A 19,546-nucleotide genomic window follows, 5' to 3' on the forward strand; every position below is an offset into this window, starting at 1 on the left:
AATTTAAGTTTTAGAATTTAGAATTTATAAAATTTCAAGGTCTAATTATTTGAAGGGTGCTAGCTCAATGGAAGAGAACCACCTTTACAAGCAAGTGGTTCATGGTTCGATTCCATCTTGCCCTAATATTTTTATGTAATGGATGTAAATTGATATGCAATGTTGGATGCAATGAGTGATGCAAAAATAAATGCAAAAGTCGATGTAAGAAATTGCTGAAAATTTAATGTAACATTAGACACAAAATGGGATGCAAATGCGAACACAACACATGGCTTAACATAGGATGCAAATATAGATGCAAATTTGGATGCTCAAAGGGATGTGAAATGGGATGCAAGAAACAATGTTAAAAATGATGCAAAATTTGATGTGAAATGGGATGAAAAATGGGATGAGAAAAAGGAAGACAAATCAAACGTAAAAGTGGACATCAAAAATTGTCCAAAAAAAATGCAAAAATGGCCACAAAATGAATGAAAAATTTGGTGCTAAATCAAATTCGACATAGTGCAAAGATAGGCACCAAATATGGTGCAAAATTAGATGTAATAAGAGGTACAAAATTAAAAACCAAACCTAGTGTAAGACTAGATGCAACCCTTGAGGTAAATCTAGATGCGAAAATGATACAAAATGGATGCAAAAAAAGACGCTAAATTGGATGCAAAAGATGGTGTAAACCAAATGTAAATGATGTCACAAAAATGGAAGCAAAGGATGACACAAAATAGGAAGCTAAAAATGATGAAAAAAGATCAAAAAGTGGTACAAAACTAGAAGTAAAACTTGTCATAAAATCATATGAAAATCTTGGGTGCAAAATTTGACACAAAAAGTCTTGTATAATCGCTTGTAAGAAAGGATGCAAAATATAGCGTTAAAAAGGATGCCAAATTAGGCACAAAAATAACACTTTAAAAAATGTGCAATAGAGTGCCAGTTTTCTCATCCCAATTGTAAAAAAAATCCACTAAAATATGTTGCTAAATCGAAAAAAAAAAAAAAGTGCAAAACTAGAAGAATAACTTGTTGTCAAACTAGATACAGATCCTGGTGCAAAATTGAAAAGAAAATTTATCATAAAACATGGTGGAAAACTAGATGCAAAAATTTGTGCAAAATTAGACGCACATGACACAAATTTGGGTGCAAAATCTGGTGGAAAGAAAGGATGCAAAATATGGCATAGAAAAATACGCTTTAAAAATTATACAATATGGCCAGATTTAGTGCCATGCTTCTCATTCGAATTGGAAAAAAAAAAATACTAAAATCTAGCACTAAATATGGCGTAAATTGTTTATTTTATTGTAGTGTGACATTATTTTTTAATTAAATTGAAAAGAAAGTATGACATAGCTACCTTTAAGATAAATCTCAACCTTATATCCTAACTACTAAAAGAATTTTTTTGTTACATATTCTTTATAAAATTAATTTCTAACACCCACCTAATAATTATTAATAATTAAATTAAAATTCTCTAATGCAAAATTGACACAACTATTATTAATTTTTTACTATTTTATTATTGTTGTTCAATTTTTAATAATTTTTTTTTTTTACAATTATAATTTTTTTTGAATTTATTTCCAAAACCAATTTTTAAATTTTTAAATAATATTTTTATATATATAATAAGAATGGGTAATACTTTTTATTTAGTTATCAGTTAACTTTAAAATAATAGCCATATTAACAAAAGAAAATCTCAAAATCCTTGATTGCTTGCCAATACTATAGAATTCTTTACCATAAAATATTATCAATGGCATAAGAAAAACAATGGTGATTATTCTACTTATAGAGTGTCAAAATATTTTCTTCTTTAAATAATCTCAACTCTCAATTTTTTAATGTATATATAAAAATGCTAAATTAATTTCTTCCCATCAGTGGGGGTGTGGTTAAGCTTACGTATTCTTGTAGAGCCTCATTGTAACTAGTGTCAACGACGAAGGAATTTTATCTCTTTTAATACTTTTTTTTAAGAGATGAGTGAAATATGCTTTATTATTTTTCTTTATTGTCTAGATAAAAATAATAGAATCCTTACTTATCCTTTTTAGAGTTTGAATTTCCATGGCTAATTCTTGAGTTGATGATATAATATAAAAAATCTTTTATATAATAGGGTATGGCGCCTTTTTTGAATTTCATCCATAGATAGAAGTTTCTTTAGATGTCTTCCTTGTCCTTTTCCTGCAAAATCTACCTATAGCTTAAATTTGTTTGAATCTCCATTGTCACATTGTTCATAGTGAGATTCATCACATGAAAGTTTATATTTATATAACGCATTGCATTCCATAAAAAGTTTATCTCTGAAGTAAATAAACAAATACAAAATTTTAGAAAACTAGATATATGACAGCTCTCAATGTTTTAATCCCTCACGCCATCTAATGTCCTACAAACTTTTCTCTTAATACAACACATCCAAAAATTATAATATAAAAGATAAATCCTAATATGTAATAGGAAAAAAAAAAAAATTTCCATACCCCTTGCAGTCTTCCATCTTTGCAACATACTGAATGTAAAAATATTCATGGCTTGCCAAATTATGAAACACCGTGACAACGTGCTTTTCTTGTACCGAGTGAATATTCTGCCATCAAAATAAGTTTGTGTTTACTTTGTTGCATATTAAGATGAATTCTCAATATATGATACATCAGGAACAATATTTCTCGAAGTTGTGCCACTAAACCTTTATTGCCACTCAGAATAAACTTCGACACGTGACAAATTTTATTTGACATGCTAAAACTTTGGAAAGGGAAAAAAATGAGACTCTTTTTTAATCGTTAAAATCCGTTGCCTAATTTTCCTTACGTCCGTCAACGTTGAATAAGTTACCAAGTACTCGTAGAGTTGTTTAGATATTAATCTAACTGTCTGTTAGGTGTCATCATATCTGATTTTATTGTCTTTTAGGTGTTATAGATAGTTCTGTTTTACTTCAGTTCTAATCCATAGGCGTCGATTTCTACTTCAATAATTTATTATTGATGCTTACAATGTAATCTATTTAGCCATTTTGAATGTTGATAAGAACAATTTCTATTGCACCTTTTTAGTTTCATTCCCTGTCATGGTATTACAGCACCACGTCACATAAGACTCTAAAGAGATCAATGCTTCAATTTTGATTTTTGCTTGCAAAGAAGAGGTAAGGGTTGTGAGAGGTCGAGGAGAAAAGTGTGAATTCCACATCTATGAAGAGGAGAAAAGTGCAATTGCGCACTTGTAAAAAAGGCTCAATATGTTGATTTCGCAACTTAGCCAAGAAGAAGTTGTGCAAATTGTATCAATCTTCATGAGAAGAAGTTGTCAAATAACTATTGGGATGAAGCAATTTTGACAAAAGTGTATGTTCTCAGCATATATCCAAAACCAGTCTCCAAGATACAATACCTCAAGAAGCATGGGATGGTAAAAAGGTAAATGTATCTCACTTTAGAATTTTTGTGTCAATATCATTTTCACGTGTTCCTCAGTAGCTAAGAAAGAAACTTGATGATAGGAGTGAAATATGTGTTTTTGCAGGCTCTAGTGAGTAGTCAAAGGCCTACAGACTTTATAATCTAGTTACCAAGAAGTTGTTTTAAGTAGAGAAGTAATTTTTTTTGAAAATAAATGTTGGTTTGATCATGTTGCTGAAGCTTCAAATCAGTGTTTTTATCCACCACATCCACTAAGATTGTAGGTTGAAGAAGAGACATACCATTCTAAAAATCATACATCTTCAAGCAATGCATCCACCAGTGATTTGACATCTTCAAAAGATAGTCAGAAAAATAGAAGCATCAAACAAAATATGAACAAGAGCATGAGTTTGACCAACATAATATGTTTTCATTTCTTTCATCTCAACCAACCGAATTTGAAGAAGAAGTTAAAGAAAATCATTGGGTTGATGCAATGAACCAAGAAATCGCTGCCATAGAGAAGAAAAAGACTTTGGAATTAGTTGATCTCTCAGGAGACAAAACCAAAATTGGTGTAAAATGGGTATGTAAGACCAAGCTGAATGAAAGAGGAGAGGTTGAGAAACATAAAGTAGGGTTGGTTTCCAAAATTTTCTCACAAGAGTTTGGTGTTGATTATGGTGAAACGTTTGCTCCAGTAGCAAGGTTAGACACTGTGAGAACCATTTTGTCCACAACAACTCAATAGGAATGGAAAGTCTATTAGCTTGATGTAAAATTTGCCTTCCTAAATGGCATATTGCAGGAATAAGTTTATGTAAAGAAGCCTCCTCGTTTTGATGTTCCAAGATAGCAGCATAAGGTATACAAATTGAAGAAAACTTTGTATGGTTTGAAACAAGATCCAAGGGCTTGGTACAATCACATTGACAACTATCTCATTAAAAGTAGTTTTTGTAGAAGCACTCATGAGCTAACTTTGTATACCAAAACTCACGAAGGTAAAATTATTATTGTATGCCTTTATGTAGATAATCTTCTTTATACATGAAATATGATGTTAGAAGACTTCAAAGTAGAAATGCAAACAAAGTTTGATATGCTATATCTACACGTCATGAAATACTTCTTAGGAATTGAAATTCACCAATTTACTAATGGAATTTTTGTTGGTCAACAAAAATATGCCATTGATATCATCTAAAAGTTCAGAATGACCAATTGCAAACATGTTGATACACTAATTTCTCAAGGCACCAAACTGAGAAAAGAAGATATAGCCCCACCAATTGTTGTATCTAACTGCAGCTAGACCTTATATTATGTTTGCAGCAAGTTTTTTCTCCAGGTTTGTGCAGTGACATAAAATTTTTAATTAGAAGGTCGCAAAAAGGATCTTAAGGTATATTGCAGGGACAATAGACTATGGTTTGTTCTATACACATTCTGGAAATTGTTCACTTTCAGGTTATACAAACAACGATTATGGAGGGAGTTTAGATGATCACAAAAGCGCTTCAGGGTATGTTTTCATCTTGGTACCAATCTAATTTCATCAACATCCAACAAATAGTCAATTGTCTCAAATATCTTATGCAGAGGCAAAATATGTAGCAGCAAATTCAACAGCTTTTCAAGCAATGTGGTTGAGAATATTATTGAAAGATCTGTCAAATGTTCAGAAGGAGCCAACTCCAATTTACTGTGATAACATCTCAGTAATTGCTTTATCAAAAAATCATGTTTTCCACAAAAGAAGCAAGCACATTGACAAAAAATTTCATTTCATCCATGACCTTATCAATGATGGGGACATAGTACTTGCTTTTCGTGGTTCCAAAGATCAACTTGCAGATATTTTCACAAATCCATTAGGCAAGAATGCATATGAATTCGAAACAGAGAAATTATACAATGTAAGTGCCTCTACATGTAACAGTTGAGATTAGGATGTGATGTTGAGATATTAATCTCATTGTTTTTAGGTTTCATCAGATTTAATTATGTTTTCTGTTAGGTGTCATAGAAAGTTCAATTTTACTTCAGTTCTACTCCGTAGGTGTCAAGTTATATTTAAGTCATTTATTATTGATGTTTACAATGTAATCTATTTAGCTATTTTGAATATTGAGAAGAGCAATCTCTGCTCCCCTTTTTCATTTTCATTCTCTGTCAAGAATCACAAGGCCATTAGAAATCATGAAATTCATAAAAATTCTTCTCTAAGTGGAAATAGACTATACTACTTACTTCGTGATCAAATCCCATTTGATTTTTTAGTAGTTTGGCAAGATTTTGTATTTTTTAGAAACTTTAACCAAAGTTTCAGGAAAACACTAAATATTTTTGTTTTTTTTTTAAATTCAAAAATAATTTTCTAATTTTTATAAATCTTATTACTAATTTTCCATTGGCAGAGTGAGCCTCGATGTGACGTAATTCCCCTAGTGGAGGGTGATTTATTTTCGGTATTTGTTTGTGCCTAACAAATCATTTTAAATTAGAAAAAACCATAACTGTGGGGTATCAGGTCTCTTATGTAAGAGTGGGGTTGAGGAGGGTGCAGGAGGGCTGAACTAATCTAAAGACTTCTGCACTTTCTCCACCTCCTTTTATTAAATATCGTTTATTTTGTTGTCCAATCGAAAATTTAGCATCAAAATACTACTATTTTGGTGTACAAAGAAAGGGTGTGTGGGGAGTGCGGGAAATGAGGTGTGTGAGGAGTTTGTTTCCTTTGCTTTGCAAACACATTCCTCACACACCCTTTCTCCACACACGCTTTCCCTTAAGCTCTAGGTGAATTTGAAGCCATAATAACAAATAAAATAAATCATGGTGAAACGAGTGTAGACCAGACCATAGGCCAAGCTAGCTTATGCTTCGAAAGTTGAAAGGCCAACCAAGGTCAGATATGGATGGTTTTCCAAGAAATCTATTTCAGGAAAGCAATAAGCAAATTTTTGTGTTTCCCTTATTCATCATGTCGTTTTATTTTATTCATTCAATTCAATAACTAAGCCTTCGTAATAAAGCATCAAATTAACATACTCCCTATTTAACCGTGTCTGAGATCGTTGGATATTGTTCAAGTCAAGTACTCAAATGCATTGGTTGATTTGTTTAGATTAGCATTTTAGATAGGTATCAATATTAGCCAAGAAGATTCCTCAAGAAGGCTTTCATTCACACTTGGAGATTGAGATGCATTATAGAAAGAAAGGCTTTGATAGCAAAATACATAAATCGAATGAAATATCATGTCGATTTTATTATCAACCATAAATCCTAAGAATTTCAACATCACACACAAAGTTACTCGAAATTTCATGAGGAACCTTTGTTTACTATGCACCCACTAAAAAACCAATTAAAATGAAAAGAAAATGCCCCTTTTCTCTTATGAAGAGAAATAACCTTACAAAACACATATCGGGGTAAATAGTCGTTCACACTGTCATGTTACCTCCACATGTAAAACATGCTAACAAAGATCCCCAATAGTGATAGATGGACAATAAAACATTGAAAAATCAGAGGCATAATCTGTGCAGAGTGTAATAACACCACATTTCCATTTTTCTCATAACATCCACTACCACTAAGAAGACAAAAATCACGAAACATATTCTATGAGTTAGCACAATGAATTGTATCGGTTCTGCCATCGGGTATTATAACCTCCATGGGGTCAACATGGCCTATTGCAATATTTTTCATGAAATATACGACTGGATTATCTAGATTTATCAATGTGCTAAGCGATGTAGCACTCACATATTTGATTATTGTTTTTCATTTTATATGTATTTGGGCACAAAAAAGTTAGATAAAATTATAAGTTTGAACCGGAAAAAACCAAACCTTACTCCACATATATTCACATTGTATATGACAACAAAATTGTGGTTTAACAAAATTAATGCAGTACAATGAAATCTTCATTGTTGGAAAATTACTTCCAACGACCACGTTAAATAAACTGACAGCAACCTTTCCCCGTAGTAAAATGAGTAAGTCAAGAAAGTATTTTTGTTGCAGGTTGCAGATTTTATTTTTCAACCACAAGGATGAGATCGTGAATGAAGATATGAATCTTGTTACAAAGTCCCCACTCCGCAACACATCAAAAAATTAAGAACAGAGAAGTAATTAACACAAACTTAGTAAATGGTTTGTGCTCTGAAAGATCTACAAGTTTAGAAAATTATTTTGTTGTACAAGCACTACCCATCCTATGTTTTAATGTCTTTGACCTATCATGAATTAATGTATTAAAAAAATTATCTATGAATAAATATGTCAAGAAGTCCTTTTCTCAGTTGCATAAGTAGTCTTGAGAGGCCTGGAGAAAATTATGGAGCAAATTGTGGTAGGCGCATGAAAACCAAAAAACTATGGCCTATTCCTGTAAGCTACTGCACAAAAAATCAGGGAGTGGTTAAAATTGTGTGAACTTTCCATTTTAGGGAGGAGAATGAGCTGAAGTCTTAGTTTTTTCATTTTGTAATTTTTTATTATCTTGTTTAAATATAATCCAAGTTACATTGCTTCCTCCCACATTCTAGAAATTGTGTTTCTTGTTTCACTGCGCAAATACACTGTTTTACTGCGCGTAATTTTTTGTGCAAGCTAAATTATGTGAATTAAGTTGCGCAGTGTTGCCTTAAGGAATATCCTCTGCATCGACTTTCACGTGGTACCAGAGTAAGTTCAAGAAGTAAAAAAACAAGATTTTACTGCAAGGTTTTTACTAGGAGTTAAAGGTTGTTCGAAGGAAGATTTATCAAAACAGATTTACCAGCAAGGATAAAAAAAAATTGCAGTTAAATATGGTAGGATCAAGCAAAGGATTGACTGATCTTAAAATACCTCAATTTAACGGAAAAAATTATGACTATTGGGCAATTACAATGAAGGTCCTATTTTCTTCTAAGATAGTTGGGATTTGGTGGAAAATGGGTTCCAAGAACCAACAGATGCAAAAACATATAATGCTTTAACTTAAGTTGAAAAGGATTTGTTAGAGATAATAGGAAGGAGGACTCCAAATCCCTCTTCTATATTTTTCAAGAAGTGCATGAGAGAATATTTCCAAGGATTGCAACAACACCAAAGTCTAAGAAAGCATGGGATATTCTCCAAATAGTCTACCAAGAAATGGAAAAGGTGAAGACAACTAAGTTACAAATGTTGAGAAGAGATTTTGAAACCATTTTCATGAAGGATTCTGATATAATAGACTCATTTTTCACTTAATTTATTGGATTGGTTACTGAAATCAGATCTCATGGTGAGAAACTTGAAGGAAGGAGGATAGATGAAAAGATTTTGAGAAGTCTACCATCAAGATTTGACCCTACTATTGTGGCCATAGAAGAAACAAAGGATCTCCCACAATTTTCATTGGATGAGCTTCATGCATCATGGATTTCTCATGAACACAGATTGAGTAGAACATCAAATACTTCAATGGATCATGCCTTCAACACACTAGTCTCACTTGGTCAAGGTAAAGGAAAAGGAAGATCAAATGCTAGGGGAAGAGGAATAATCCCACACAGAAGTGGAAGAGGCAACCCCTCAAACTCAAGTGAAAGAGGGAGCAATGAAAATCAAAGACAATGTCCAAGCCAAAATCAAGCACAATCTTAGAGGTATGATAAATCTCAAGTTCAATGTCATTAGTGTAAGTATGGACATTATGCAAATGAATGTAGAAAGAAACAACATGATCTTAGCAAAAAACAAATGTAAATTTCAAAAAATAAAATAAGAACCAAGATAGCATGTTTCTGGCTTACAATGTAACACAAGAGAAGAAAAAATATGTATGGTTTCTAGATTTAGCTTGTAGCAACAATATGACAAGAAACATCGAAATGTTTTGTAACTTGGATGAAAGTGTAAAATCTGAAGTGACATTAGGGACTGATAATAAAGAGTTAGTTATGGGAAAAGCAAGAGTTAATATTCTAACTAATAAGGGGGATAATATGTATATTTCAGATGTATATTTTGTCCCTGGTTTGAATCACAATATCATAAGCATGGGTCAACTCATGCAAAAGGGCTACAATGTATTTTTCAAAAATGGAGAATGCAAAATTTTTGATACATTTCCAAGCAAGCAACTGATTGCAAAAGTGCAAATGACAAGTAACAAAATGTTTCCCCTAAAGTTAAAACTATATTTGGAGGAAGAAGGTGCACAAGCACAATTGTTAATGAATTTACAAGAAGATGAAAGACATGTTGCAGGTAGCATACAAATAAGATTTCGAGTAGAGGTTAAATATTAAAACTCGTTATTTGCACATATTAACTTTTGAGGCCTAAATTGTCTACATATGAAATTCATGGTGAAGAGATTTCCACTCATAGAACAAACAGAATGTATAAAGGATGCATCTTGGGAAAACAGCATAGAGAATAATTTCCAGTAGGAAGTCAATAAAGGAAAAGGCACTTCTGAAGATTGTCCATTCAAATTTATGTGGACTAATGGAAACACCATCAATTGGTGGCAGCGATTGTTTCTTGGCATTTATAGATGATTACACAAGGAATACATGGGTCTACTACTTATGGAAGAAGAGTGAGGTGTTTGAGAACTTCAATCAATACAAAGCGCTTGTTGAGAACCAATGTGGACAGTACATCAAAGTTTTTAGAACTAACAAAGGAGGAGAATACATCTCAAACGAATTCCTACCTTTATATAGGGAACATGGAATTCATAAGAAATTTACAACAAGATATACACCTCAAAGAAATGGTTCATAGAAAAGAAAAATATGATCATTATGGAAATGGGAAGGAGTATGTCGATTGTCCGGATCTTGGGAGGAGGCCCCCAAGATCTAAAAGATTGAAATGGATCTTGGGAGGAGAGACCCCCAAGATCTGAAAACTTGTAATGGATCTTGGGGGAAAGGACCCCAAGATCTGAAAACTTGCATTGCCAGAAGAAAAACAGGAGAATGCCCAATAAACAAAACCACAAAGAAACTTTTTATGAAAACTCACTTATCTGGATTTCAACATGAATGCAACAAAATACAGAGGTAACCATAAAGATAGTTATGCAACGGAAATAATACTTCATTTCATTAATGGAAAATAATGAAATATGTTTACAACCAGAAATGGAAATAAACCAGCTAGGGCGATGGTAGCTTATCTCTGAGAAGAGATGTGTGGCTACATGCCTCTGAACTGTAAAGGCTACATTGTGGTGAACAATCCGTCCTTTTATAAATTTTGACTCGCTACTTATAGTATTTTTCAGTTACAATACCACGGGTCAATTCCATGGGTGAATGAATACCATGGGTGGATTTTACAATACCATGGGCGGATGCCATTTATAATACCATGGGTAAATTCCATGGGTCGATGAATAATATGGGTGGATGAGTACTATGGGTGGATTTTACAATACCACAGGCGGATGCCATTTACAATACCATGGGCAAATTCCATGGGTTGATGAATAATATGGGTGGATGAGTACCATGGGTTGATGCCATTTTCCATTCGGATCATTCCTCCCTCCTTAAGAAGAAATTGTCCCCATTGCGTAAAGTTCCCTTCTGCGAAGCCTTTGTGGAATATGAAGAGCCACTGAAGATAAGTGTTTTATGTGGTTACCCAAAACCCTGATAAACGAAGATCCGAGGATAGAGATACCCTGTAATGCTTGTGACCAACTGTGATTCTGACAGTGTGTGGCCTAGCAAATGGACTTCGATGACAAGGATTTTATGCGATTGACCCATAACCATGATATTGGTTGCTGATGAAGTAGCAGGTGCCTACATAGCCTGGGGTGGGAGGCCACGTCTCCAAATAACCCAAGCCAAATGCTGCTATGTTGGAACTGATGAATGTGAAGCAGGTTCCTACTAAAGTGGGGTGGGAGGGCACGTCTCCAATGGGAACCCACTCCGAATGCTGCTCCAGAATTAAAATGGACATAACTCAGTCAATATAACTCAGAATATTTATTATAACCTGTTTTTGGAAGCAGAAAGATCATTTTGAATCTTCCCATGAGTTGGAAATCCTTATCTGGACACTCTGAGATCTCAGATTCGTGCTGCAACAGTTCCGCCGTCAAAAAAATTCTAATAAAATAGCTGATTTTAAATTAGCGATATCTCCCACATCCAAACTCCGATTCGACCCATTTTTTTTTGAAATTGGGTGATTTTTCGAGAGGAATATAGATCTGGTATTTGTTTTTGTAAATTTTGTACCAAATGTTTCATATCTGATCTGCAAAGTCGCCGCCCATGGAATCATAACCTGCTCTGATACCACTGATCTGGATCTTGGGAGGAGGCCCCCAAGATCTAAAAGATTGAAATGGATCTTGGGAGGAGAGACCCCCAAGATCTGAAAACTTGCAATGGATCTTGGGGGAAAGGACCCCAAGATCTGAAAACTTGCATTGCCAGAAGAAAAATAGGAGAATGCCCAATAAACAAAACCACAAAGAAACTTTTTATGAAAACTCACTTATCTGGATTTAAACATGAATGCAACAAAATACAGAGGTAACCATAAAGATAGTTATGCAGCGGAAATAATACTTCATTTCATTAATGGAAAATAATGAAATATGCTTACAACCAGAAATGGAAATAAACCAGCTAGGGCGATGGTAGCTTATCTCTGAGAAGAGATGTGTGGCTACATGCCTCTGAACTGTAAAGGATACATTGTGGTGGACAATCTGTCATTTTATATATTTTGACTTGTTACTTATAGTATTTTTCAGTTACAATACCACGGGTCAATTCCATGGGTGAATGAATACCATGGGTGGATTTTACAATACCACGGGCGGATGCCATTTATAATACCATGGGTAAATTCCATGGGTCGATGAATAATATGGGTGGATGAGTACCATGGGTGGATTTTACAATACCACGGGCGGATGCCATTTACAATACCATGGGTAAATTCCATGGGTCGATGAATAATATGGGTGGATGAGTACCATGGGTTGATGCCATTTTCCATTCGGATCAGTCGATGGCAAAGCATTTTCTAAATCACTATTGGGTTGAAGTTGACACTTGTGCAACATAGATCATAAATAGGTGTCTAACCAAAAGTGTCAAGAACTTGGTTCCTAAAGAAGCATGGAGTGGAAGAAAGCATATTGTCACTCATATGAGAGTGTTTGGATGTGTGGCATACGTACAAGTCCCAGATGAATTATGGAAGAAGTTGGGCAGCAAGGGGAGGAAATATATATTTTTGTGATATAGTGATGAATCCAAGCCATATAAGATATACAATCAAATAACCAAGAAGATCATAATTTGTAGAGATGTGCACTTCATAGAAGAGGAGACATGGGATGGAAGTTTGGAGAATACTATCAATTTGAAAGAAATCATTCCACAAGAAGACAAAGAGGAGTTGACAACAAGAAGTGATTCCTCATTGGTGACTCCTCCTACACCTATTCAACCTCAAAACAGTAGTCATCAAGTGACACTGTAAGAAAACAATATGACAATGCCATGCAGTCATGAAAATACTCCTCCAAGTTCATCGCGGAGACCAGCAACAACATATACTCCAAGCACAAAATCAAGTGGCATGTCAAGTCCATCTTCAACAAGCATGAGAAGAAAAAAAACTCGGAAATTTAAGTGAAATTTATGAGCAAAATTTACTTGACAATAGCGCAGGTATGAATTATTTATTTCCAATATTTTTTCATGTAGTTCACCTAATTCATTTTGAATATGTAGCCAAAGAAGAAAAATGGGTAGAAACAATGGATGAAGAGAAACAATCAATAGAAAAGAATGACACATCGGAGTTAGTGGACCTTCTACAAGGAAAAGAAGTCCTAGGTGTCAAGTGGGTCTATAAAACCGAGAGTGATGCCAATTATCCTACAACAGAGATGGAAAGTGTATCAAATGGATTTGAAGTCAATGTTCTTGAATAGAGTGCTGAAAGAGGAAGTATATGTTGCACATCCACCTAGTTATGAGGTGCAACACCAAGAAGATAAGTTGTATAGACTAAAGAAATCTATTTATGGGCTGAAGCAAGCATCATACACATGGTATATTACAATAAATGATTATTTGATGGACAATGACTTTGAAAAATGTGATGGTGAGCCTAAACTACATCAAAGAGAGTGATGGTAAGATTCTTATTTTCGTTTTATATTTCTATGATTTGAGTTTTATAGGGAATGATGATCTCCTCATTGATGATTTCAAAGAATTCATGAAAAGTGAGTTTGAAATGACAAATTTGGGGTTGTTAAGATACCTTTTAGGCACTGAAGTGAAGAAAATAAAAAAAGACACTTTGATTTTTCAAGAAAAGTATGTTGTAGACATTTTGAAGAGGTTTAATATGTTGAACAACAAGCTTGCGCTAACTCCAACTACGATGGGGTTGAAACTAAGAAAAAAATATTATGGAAATGATGCCAACTCGACATTATACAAAAGTATGCTTGGAAGTTTGATGTATTTGTGTTACGTCCCTCTAATATTACTGTAGCCCCCTTATTTTTATTTTTTCTGTATCCCCCTTTTTGTTATTTTTGTGCCCATGTAGCTCCCATATTGTTATTCTTGTGCCCTTACATTATTATTGTTATGTAGGCTCTGATTATATTATGTCCCCTTAGAGTCCTATATATACAAAGGAGGTCTTGTCAATTGTATTATCCAAGAATTTTTCATTTATGTAATGTAAAGGAGATTCCCCCTTGAAGAGGATACTTTTTAAGTCATTGACCTATTTTTTTGTGAGCTAGTTTCATAGCATTTGGTATCAGAACTTTGGATTCTAGAGTTTCATTGCTTCAAATGGGTCACCATGGAATTTTCGCTATAATTTTTTTCCTGCGAAGATTCAAAAGATAAAATTGCAACCACATGGAGCTAAACTCTTGATGACTTTTTTTTCTAGAATTTTAGATCTTGGTTCACTATATTTTTTGAGCTATGGTCTGAAGAAGGTAGGTTGTTTTCTAGCTCGAGAATTCAATGTTAAATAGGTGACCTAGGGAAAATCATCATAACTTTCGTCTTAGGTATCAGATTTTAACTCCTTAAAAACTGGCTGAAAGTGTATGAAATGTAGCTTTTCATGTAGAAATTTCAAGGGCCATGGTTGAAACAGTGACACCTTGCATCCCATACAACTTTTCTTTTCTCTACTAAACAAGTCCATAATCAGGTTATCGTGGGAGATTTGGCATAACTCTATATTAAAGAATCTAATATTGGTCTAAACAGTGACATTAAAAATAAGTCTCATAGGTCTACCATAGGGTAAAAGTATAGACCTTGTAAATACAAAATTACAGAGATAAAACAATTTCAATATTGAGATCCTAAAAAATAAATGTGATTATTTTTTAAATTTTGCATAACTATTGTGTGAAAAATCAGTTTGAACTATTTCAAATTACATATTGAAGCAAATATATCAATAGTTGGCTCTAAAATGCCTCCAAAACAAAATAATTCTACACCCATTAAGTCCTCAAAGATCTCTACTATAATGCATGAAGAGGAAAAATTGCAACATGATATATCAAATTTACGAGACTAAGTGCAACATATTGCGCTCTCACAAAGAGAAACTAAAGATGACATGGATGGCTTCAAAGGTGACATGGAAGGATTAAAATGTGACATGGATATTTTAAAAATAGAAATAAAAGGTGACATTACTTTTTTAAAATCATACATGGAAGCAATGATGAATGTCAAGATGGAAGGATTGACAAAGTTACTGCAAGAAAGACTCTCAGGTGGTGGCAACGTACCCCATGAAAATCATGATGAGAATGAAATGAATATGGATTATGATTTTAGAGACTCCAATGTGGGCTTTAAGAACCACCACATTCCAAACATAGATGTGAAGAAGTTTGATGCCATGAATCTGATAACATGGATACTATAGATGGAGCAATATTTTAATCTACAGGATATGCAAACCTCACAATATGTACGTATTTCATCTCTATCTTTAGAACCCAATCAATCTGTATGGATTTTTTCTACTAAACCACTTGTAACCTGGTCAATGTCTATGGAGGAAATTATAACACATTATGAAGAAACAAAGATAAACAACTTCTTTAGCCAATTGATAAATCTCAAACAAAAGGTTTCAATGGCAAAGCACATTGAAGACTTCCAAAAATTGAATATTAGGGTAATCGATATTCCATAGGAGCATAGGATTGATGTCTTCATAGGGACTTTAAAATATAAAATCCAACATGAGGTTCACCTTTGGGAACCTTATTCATTGGAGAAGGCATTCAGGGTGGCAAGAAAAATTGAAAGCAAAATCATGGCAAGAAGGAATTATGCCACTCACAACTATAAAGATGGAAGTGTTGCCACTCCTAGTGTTCCACAACCTACAAAGTTGAAACCACAACAATTGGTGGACAAAAGTGAAAAAGAGCTTTGTTACAGTTATGATAGAAAATACTCTAAAGGTGATAGGTGTGCTAAGAAGAAATTATTCTACATAGATTGTGAAGAGGAGGAAGGAGAGGAACAAGAAACATCAAAAGAGGAGGATATACACCAGGAACCAACCCCAGAGAAAGAATAAATTAATGTGATCGTATCTTGTAATGCATTTCTATAAATTACCACTCCTTAAAATCTCAATTTAGAAGGATATGTCAGGAAGAAAAAGGTAATAGTGTTGATTGATTCAGGTAGTACGTATAATTTTATTCATTGTAAGATAGCTAAGGAATTGAATTGTTTCTTATATCTAGCACCAAAGTGTCATGTTATGGTTGCAAATGGAGGAACTACGAATTTCTATGGAAAGTTCCACAATATCAAGATAACCTTGGGCAAATATGTAATGAATAGTCCAATGATTTCTATTCTAATGGGTGGTGTTGATATTGTACTAGGAGTCCAATGGTTAGAATATTTGGGGATGATAGCTTTCAATTTTTAAGAACTTTTCTTGAAATTTTTTCGGGAAGGAAAGAAAGTTGAATTAAGTGGTATCGCAAGGAAACGAAGAAATTTAATCAACTTTAATGGCATGACAAAGATTCTAAAGAAAGAACAATGGGATGCAATTGCATAGTTATGATCATTAGAGGTTCAAAAATTGAAATAATTTATTTCTCCATATCTCCAAAAAGTCTTAGAAAATCATTCCAATGTTTTTGATACTTCCAAAGGTCTCCCACCTATTTGTGATCATGATCATGCTATTCATTTAATTCTAGGAAGTGTTCCTCCAAACCTCGGGCCTTACAAATATCCTTATAGCCAAAAGAGTGAAATTGAATGTATCGTTACAGAAATGCTGGAGGCTGATATAATTCAACCTAGTCAAAGTTTTTTCTCTGCTCTAGTAGTATTAGTGCACAAGATGAATAGATTATGGCATATGTGTCCATACTATAGGTAGCTCAATGAGATCAATATTAAAATAAAATTTCCCATTCCTATCGTTGATGAATTTTTGGATGGATTACATGGATAAATTTACTTCACCAAGCTGGATCGTCATTCAGGATATCATCAAATTAGAATGAAGATCGAGGACATTCCGAAAACAAGATTCAAAAATCATGAGGGCCATTATCAATTTTTGGTCATGCCTGTTGGACTTACTAATGCACCTTCCACATTTCAAGGTTTGATGAATTCCATTTTCAAACCATTCTGTAGAAAATTTGTGTTAGTATTTTTTGATGATATATTAAGCTACAACAAGTCGTGGAAGGATCATGTTCAACATGTTGACAAGGTGCTCAAATTAATGGAGGAGAAACAATTACATGCTAAAACCTCCAAATGTTTCTTTGGAGTACAAGAGGTGGAATACTTGGGCCATATCGTATCTCATGAGGGTGTCAAGGTATACCCTAACAAAATTAAATCCATTAAGGAATTGAAAATCCTCACAACCATAAAGAATCTTTGAGGATTTCTCAAGTTGACAGGGTATTATCACAAGTTTGTTAAAAATTATGGGAGAATAGTGACACCTCTAACATAATTACTGAAGAAATATGCATTTTCTTGGACTCTAGAAACAACAAATTCCTTTGAACATATTAAAGGGGAAATGTTCCAAACCCCAGTCTTAGCTACACCAGACTTCACAAAAACTTTTATTGTGGAATGTGATGCCTCATGAAATGGAATTGGTGTTGCTTAAATGCAAGAAGGAAGACCCATTACATTTGAAAGTCGTCCAATCAAAGGAAAGTATTTACACAAACCTGTTTATGAGAAGGAAATGTTAGAAATAATACATGCACTAAGGAAATGACGACCTTACCTAATGGGAAGACACTTTAAGGTAAAAATAGATCATGATAGTCTTAAATACTTTTTGGAACAAATATTATCTTTAGAAAAGTAGAAAAAATGAGTGACAAAGATGTTTGGTTATGACTTTGAAATCATCTACAAAAAAGGGAAGAAATTTTTTTTGCAGATGTACTCTCAAGAAAGGATGAGGATGTGGAAGCATTGCTTTGTGCCATTTCTATTATCCAACCTGAATGGATAACTGATGCAAGGGATGAATAGAAGAATGATGAAGAGGTGTGGTCACTTATTCAAAAGTTGCAGCAAGATCTTAGTTCATTTCATACAATTAACTGAAAAAATGATTCATTATGGTACATAGATCACTTATTTCTGTGTAAGAATTCCCAACTCAAATAAAAGATTCTTTGGAATTTCACACCTCTCTCATAGGAGAGCACTCAAGATTTTTAAAAACTTACCATAGGGTCAAGAAGGAATTTTTTTGGGATGGCCTTAAATTTTATATTCATACATTTATGGCAGAATGTTTGGTTTGCCAACAAAATGAAGTTGAGAAAATTAAGACCCGGGGTCTGTTACAACCTTTAGCCATTCCAAGTCAGCGTTGGGACGAGTGTCATTAGATTTTATCACAGGTTTACCCAAGTCTGAAGGAAAGAGTGTCATCATGGTGGTAGTTGATAGACTTTCCAAATATCCATAATTTTGTGCATTATATCATCCTTTAAAATCCAATATAGTTTCTACTGCATTTATGGAAACAATTCAAAATCTTCATGGAAACTAAAAGATTATAGTAAGTGACAGAGATCCCATTTTCAGTGGAAATTTTTGGATGGAATTATTTTCTTATATTGGTACTAAATTAGCTCATACCTCATCTTATCATCCTTAATCTAATGGGAAAACTCATATAGTAACAAATGTTTGGAAGGATATCTTTGGTGCTTTGTATTTGATAAAAAACACAATGGGTCAGGTGGTTACCTCTAGCTGAATGGAGGTATAACATCTCCTTCCATACTGCAGCAAAAATAACCCCATTGATGGCCCTTTAAGAGAAAATTCTAAGGTTCAACCAGTGGAAGATCACATCGACCATCAACAAAAAGTTCACCAACTTTTAAAGGATAACCTCACTATGGCACAAAATCAAATAAAACAAAAAGAAGATCAACATCATAATGAAATAAGTTTTGATGTAGGTGCCTAGGTATTTTTACAGCTACAACCATACAAAAAAATGTCTCTCAAGCAAGATAAGAAGGATAATAAATTATCAGCGAAGTACTATGGGCCTTAGAAGGTGTTGCAAAATATTGGTACTATGGTATACAAATTGGAGATGGATGCATCTTCCCTAGTACCCCTAGTTTTCCATGTTTCATGCTTAAGGAATGCTTTCAGTGATAACCTTACAGTTCAAACAGTGTTTTCGGAACTTGATGAAGAAGTAAAAATCATATTTGAGCCTAAAGTAGTCACAAAAAAAGGAACCGAACAACTACAGAATCGATCAATTTCAAAGTATCTCATTAAGTGAAAGAACTTACCCGTTGAATATTCCACATGGGAGGATGAGAATTTTATATGGAAGCATCCAGAACTACTCAATTGTTGACGACAACATTGTTTTGTAGGAGAGGGGCATGTTAGGTCCCTATAATACTAGTGTATCCCCTTTATTGTTATTATTAGTGTAACCCCTTTATTGTTATTGTTGTGCCCATGTAGCCTCCATATTGTTGTTGTGGTGCCCCCTAGAATCTC

The sequence above is a fragment of the Pinus tabuliformis genome, chromosome X (assembly GCF_031772625.1).
Source record: "Pinus tabuliformis cultivar Carrire ecotype Pingquan chromosome X, CPIR1, whole genome shotgun sequence".
Classification (NCBI taxonomy): domain Eukaryota; kingdom Viridiplantae; phylum Streptophyta; class Pinopsida; order Pinales; family Pinaceae; genus Pinus; species Pinus tabuliformis.